Below are 6921 nucleotides of genomic sequence, written 5' to 3' on the forward strand. Positions count from 1 at the left end.
GATCAAAGGAGACAACATCTCTCTCGCTCACATAAATGAAGATCTTCTCATAGTGCTTGAGCAAGATAAGAATGGCCATTTATTCACCAGATTATAGATTGTTTCAGCTTATTGCGTTTCGCATGAAAGCCTTTTGTATTTTGCTTCTTCTTTGTGGCTGCTGGGTTATTATTCCCAAGCTGTTGGCTTTTGAGCCCACCTAGCTGTAATCTCTTTGTTTTTCTAATGAATCTGGTAGGGGTCATGCCTAATCCCAGCTCACTCGTAAAAAGAAAAAAAGAAGTTAACAGCGAGAAAGTACTGTATAGCAAAACGTCCATTTGATGGGCAGCAACGAAAGTATATTGTGCCCCACTGGATGATCTAAATCGTTCATTTGATGGACAACTACGTAAATAGATTGTCTCGACATTGATCTACCGTCCATTTGATGGTCAAGAACGTAAATAGATTGTGCTCGATAATCAAACTACTATCACAGCTTAAGGGGGTCGATTTAAGATATATGGGAGTCGATTTAGCATTCCCCTAATTTCTTTTCAAAGAAAGATTTGGAATAGAAACGGACCTGATTTTTTGCCTAAAAATTCTGCTTCCTAAAGTGTTTTGCCGATGATTCCTGAGTTGCCGAGAATACTTCTTCCTAACATTTCGTTGCTACAGTATAGTATAGGTAAATAGATAGATAAGGCGTAATTGAAAAAATGGCTGTTGGATTTCTGACTTTTTTCTTACGTTTCCTCTATTGAATGCAGATGATAAAATTGCCCTGGGCTGTGGGACACGAGGGGAATTAAGGCTGTGGGCACAAGGGGAATTAAAGGCAAATGGTGGAAGAAAATAACCCACCATTTTGCCTTTATATATAGTAGTTAGATTAGATTAGATTAGATTAGATTAGATTAAGAATACAGTTCTTGTTTGTTTCTTATTCAGGGGGTTACTTTTTTTTTTATATCCAAAACAAGTGTTTTCCTTTTGACAATGAGGGAAGTGCATATTAAAAAAAAAGGAGATTTTATATGCTGTGTGCGCGTGAAGTCCAGTTTTTTAAACAGGACCATGGGCCCTAGGATGATCCAAACCGTTCACTTGTTGGGACACAATGTAAATAGGCTGTGCCCGTACAAATGAATGGTTTGGATCATCCTATGAAGTAGTCCCAACTGTACATTTTGAAAAATACTAGATTGAAAGCGCACGTTACATATAAAATCTCTTTAAACATGTTTATTTAAAGTAAAAACTTATCTTAAGCTTCATATGAAATTTATGTGGATGTTTTTCCAAAAGTTTAAGATTAAATTTACATGAATAAATTATGTGAAATTAATTCGAATGCTTTCTAAAGTATTCTTTACTACTTGTAATCCTTACTTATATAAACCCTTCTTTCATAACGTACGATAATCCAACTCTTTTTATACCTTGTTCGCTTCCAACGAGGTTTATTACAGGCTTCATGTTGACTTTCAATGGCACTTCCACTCGTTTCCTCTTTAATTTCTCTAGATTTTTCTCGCTTCCCACATTTTCTCTTTTCTAAACCCACCGCTTTTCACTTTGACAACTATTATATAAAGAGAAAAAAGATCATCCGTTTATTTTGTTATAGAAGTGAATGAATACATATTTGCAAGGGACCATCGCAAAAGGCATTTCACGGAGCGTCTGTTGCATGAGAGAGCATCCACATAATATGATATTTCTCACTCATCATGCTTTAACTTCTTCAATGTTTTCTTTCAACTATTTAAAAGGTTCTAATTAGAGGGATATCATCGCAGATTGAATGTCCCTCTGAATAAAAGTTGAATAGGGTTATATCAAGTTATATTGTATCCCGTGTAAAAACATTAGGGAGTTTTGGTAATATTTTTAATTTTTGTACTTTTTCAGAAAATTCTTGCAATCCAAACAAGGCCAGGGTTCCTCAAGAAACTACTCGGAAAACATAGGTTTAAAACATGGATTTAAACTGTGTGAAAACTGCGAGGTATGTGTGGAGCAAAGTTTTATGTAGGTTTGGAATATCGTGGGTGCTCCCATCTACATTGGTAGAGCTCCTGGTTGGTTGGTCTTTAGTCCCGTGGAGAAAAAATGAATAGACTGTGGAACGTGCCACTTGTAGCGGTTATCTGGGTATTATGGAAAGAGAGAAATGCAAGGGTCTTTAGAGGCCTAGTAAAATCCCCTCATTTCCTCTTATAATAATAATTAATTGCATTGACAATTGCGTGGATTAGAGCCTTGCTGAGCTTTCGGTTTGTTTCGTATTTGATTTATGGAGAGGATTGTTTGACATATGCTTCAATAGAGAGGTTCAACCGGTGATCAATCAGGTGTGGGAACCTCCTAGCATGGGTCTTTTAAAGGTGAACTTCGACGGATCAAGCTTAGGAAATCCTGGACCAGCGGGAGTTGGGGGATTTTGAGAGAACAAGCTGGTGAGACGATATGAGCCTTTTTGGGTCCAATTGGGTTGCTGACTCCTATGAGGAGGAGGTTAGGGCGGTATAACAAGGAATAACGTTAATGGGGAAAGATTTGTTGGACAAGGTCATAATGGAAGGAGATTGGTTGAACGTCATTAAGTGGCTATAAGGTAATGTATCTTCTCCTTCGTGGTTTGCTCATTGGATTGACGAAATTTATGATCAGGTAAGAAGTTCATCTATCGCATATCATCATGTGAGGCGATCGGCTAATTCGGAGGCCAATAGGCTAGTCAGGGGAGGGGTGTTCTTGGGCGGAGTTGGAAGTCTTCGACTTCCTCCCCGCTTGAAGCTTTCATTTTTGGGTGGCTCTTCTATCTTCCTATTCTTTTCTATTTATTTCTCTTGTGTCACTTGTGATCATCTCAATCGTCGGGGGTCCCCCGATCTTTGTTTATTCTTCTTTCTATTATTAATTTCAGTCTTTATCACTAAAAAAAAAGTGTGGAAAATTATATATATCAAGAACCTGTAGAACTAGGAAGCAGCGGAGAAATAAAGTTTTAAATTCTGGTCGAGGTCTTCTTAGCCTCTCCCACGCTCCCTCACCATTGGGTAAGCTAATATTCTAAGAAAAAAAAAATTCATGGTAGCAAAACATGCTCTTAGATCAGATCAAAGTAGAAGTGATAGGAAGGAGAGTCAAATTTACTTTCTTTTTGGCATTTTCGTATACTATCAATTGACTTGGTTTCCCTTCCTCTTTTTTTGGGTATGTATTGACTTGGCTTCCTTTTTTGGTATGTACTGACTTGGTTTCAAAAAACAAATTTGGGAAATGATATCTGCCCCAAGGTGTTTCAATAAACAAGTGCTCCACTTGTTTGTCATGCAGTGTTTAAAGGGATTTAAAAGGATATTACGGTTCTCAAAAAGCTCTTTAAATAATGTACTGACTTGGTTTCCTTAGATGTTTATTGAAACACTTGGGGTAGATATCATTTCCCAAAAAATAATGTACTGACTTGGTTTCCTTAGATGATATTTTATATGGTGTAAGGCCTTACAACAATACGGTAGGGGTACTGCCCTTGAAATTTAATCCAACACCAGCTCACTATTTGATATAAATGTTAGAATTTCCCTCTACAAATTGACTTGGTTTCCTTGCGAGGACTCCTTCATTACATCACCTGTCGGTCCAACATCTTCCGCATGTATGTGATTCAGGTGACTGCTGCTGGCCGCACCTTGATTGGATGATGTAAAAGACGCCATTTATGACTGGACAGTTTAAGACTTTTCTAGGCATTAATCATACGCATGGAATCTCCATTCAGGCATGGGTAGAAGTTAGAAGTTAGAACCACATGCTTCGTCTCATGAAGAAATCAATGGTCCCAATTAGACTTTGTTTGATATATGGAAAGGACAAACACAAGAGTGTTGAATTTGAAATGCTAAGGGGGTGGAAATATCACCTCCCATAGGCTAAATAGAACCCCATCTCCCATAATCTTTGCTCGATTTTGTTTATTTATCTCACCGATGGATTCTAAAAAGCATAATATATATGAAGAATGCTAGACTCACAGCAGGCGTGGTCAGGCACATGATCATAACGCCCCCTAGATGTGTTCCTCATAATTAGTTGTCAACCACTATCACTAACTTTACTACTGGGTTCTCCCATTTTGATGAATTGCTATTCACAGGTGTGTATCTGTATTCTAGCTTGATGATTTTACGAAGGACGCCATGGTAATCCATTTCTTTGATTATCGGATGTCTAGCAAACAGTCAGTTAATGTAGTCACAATAACTCCGTTATTTTAAGTTTTGTTTATAAACTCACGAGCTTTGGTGTGAAATCTAAAACTGTACAAAGCTTGTCCCTTGAAGAAATAAATGAGTTCTAATAAAAATAGAATATGTATGTTTTTTTATTCCAGTAGGTAAATCGAGAAAAGGAAAAAGAAAAAATAATAAGAAATGAAACTCCTATCATAGGAATGGAAATAGTCCTTCTTGCTCTTGTTGTTGCTTCAATTGTGAAATCATTTGATCCATGATTCATTGGAACAAAAGAAGGAACGGCCTGGCTAGGTACTGTACTGGCCAGGCCGGGGGAATAAAAGAACCTTTCGGACGAAATAAATAATATACCCATTATATTTTTAACGACGTCTAGTGCCAATTTGAGTATTTTAGATCAACTATGAAAAGTGTTAGCCTGCGTCAAATCTTTAAATTTTAATCTTCAAAGTTTACGGGATCGATCAAACTATGTTATCATATAGGCTTATCCTAATAATTGTCTCTCGATGATCTTAGCATTTGATTTACATTTTTATACTTTGTTAATAAAAATTACTCTTCCAATCTAAAATTACTTTTAAATCTAAAGGGAGACTGAACAAAGCTTAACGGCTTTCAAATAAAAGAGACTCGAATTCACAATTCAAAACAAATAAATCTCGAAGATTAAAGGCAGTACTAACCAAATCAATGGTACATATTCACTCTCACTTGTTTGAATCTCTTGATAAAAAGTTAGGGGTGCAACTTGGGTCTGGCCGGGTTGAGCTTTTGCTAAAAAATGGATTAGAATCAACCCTAACCCGACCCGATTTTAAGGTAAAAGCTCGACCCGATTTTAAGGTAAAAGCTCAACCCGAATTCCAAAATATCGACCCCAGTTGCACCCCTATAAAAAGTGACCAGTGTGGCTGTTCTCTCCTACAAAAGTGAGCCGTGAAATTACATAGCAAATCCGTAAGGTTTTAAATGACCTCAATATGTGTGCCTTTACTAAACATTCCCCCTTACACTGGGATCCAGTGAAGAACAACAAAGGCATCACATGGGTGAGCACCTATATTGTGACGTGTCTATTGTTATCCACTCAAACCATACTATCAACATCGTATTAACTGCGGGTTTTGCAGAAGTTTTTTTGGTACGTAAGCTGTGATAAGCTAGAGGGAGCCAATTGAGTGAAATGAAGTTTTCAAAAGGGGAGAGCATGCTAATAATAAGATAATCAAAAGCCCAAATCAAAGGAAACTCTCACAGGGTATACGAAATATTTGGCAAAATCAGCAATTCTCTGCACTTTTCCTAACACAAATCATTTTTCTAGATAGACGTTGAGAATGTGAAGGATAGATTTAAGAAAAGACAACGAGAGATAAAGATTAAGAATAACAAAAGGAGGATAATTTCTTTATCTTGGATTAAATCGCATGATTCTTTACCTTCTATGGTTAAATGATGCCTAGACATCTCTTCTTTACCTTTCGTAGTTACTCAACGTCAATCCACAGCAATCACCACTTGACTAACTCTTTTTACTCTCATCACCCTAGGGACGTAGTCAGATTCATTTAACACTGCAAGAAAGCCGGCCATAAACAGGAAAATTTAGACTTTAATACGGTATTGGCTCGAAAAATGTATTAAAAAATGGGAAAACACACACACAAAAACACATTTAAAAATGGGAAATGATATCTGCGCCAAGGTGTTTTGATAAACAAGCGCTCCACTTATTTTTCGTGTAGTATTTAAAGGGATTTCAGAGGATATTACGGTTCTCAAAAAGCTCTTTAAACTCTTTAAATACTATACGATAAACAAGTGGAGCGCATGTTTATTGAAACACTTGGCGCATATATCATATCTCTTAAAATTTTGTCATTAAACGTTTTTCTAAAAAAAATGGAGTTTTTTTATTGTAAAAGTTATAACAGAATATTAAATGGAAAGCCAATAAAACACATTTTTTGCAAAAAAAAAAAAAAAAAAAAAAAGCATTTACAACGGTGTTTTGGTAACTATGGTCAAGATGGTCGATAGAAGTAAAAATATCCATGTGTAAAAGGTACGCCGATGGTCATAGACCCGCTGCTGCGTCTGTACAGCTTTTACCGGCGGTTAAAATATATTCGAGACCTTACCTATTAAATCACAACTCTAATACTCTCGTATAATCTTCAACTAGACTCCGCCAACCTTGTTTTACTGAGTTTCTTAGAGTGAGTCTAGACACCCAGTCACATCATAAGTCCAATCCTTTTGCACCTTACACCAAGTCATAGCTAGTGGTCCATAACCAATACAAGTACCTTGTAATCTAAACGTCTTGCAAATCATTTTTCATCTCATGAGATGTTGATATTAAAAAAACTACTACCCATTCATAGGTTCTTCATTGTTTCTTCTAACTCATCTTCTTTTATGGAAAAGCCTTCCAAGATAGGATTAAGTTTTTGTAAATAAGACTCTGGGGGTGTTGGTGTAATCCAACCGTTGGAGATGTGTTTTTTCACTCCTTTGGAAATTGACTCGCACAATAAGGATATTTCTCCCATACAATTTAACAGCTATTTTTCTCTTTTAGTCCTCACAGAGGGAAAGTGTGAAGTGTCTACAGATTGTGTTTGTAATAAAAAGGCGTTACATTTTCTCTTCTTTTGAAAAAATA

Source organism: Tasmannia lanceolata, unplaced genomic scaffold, assembly GCF_043159265.1.
Source record: "Tasmannia lanceolata isolate RefF3 unplaced genomic scaffold, GAP_Taslan_0.1 ptg000044l, whole genome shotgun sequence".
In the NCBI taxonomy this organism is placed as follows: Eukaryota; Viridiplantae; Streptophyta; class Magnoliopsida; order Canellales; family Winteraceae; genus Tasmannia; species Tasmannia lanceolata.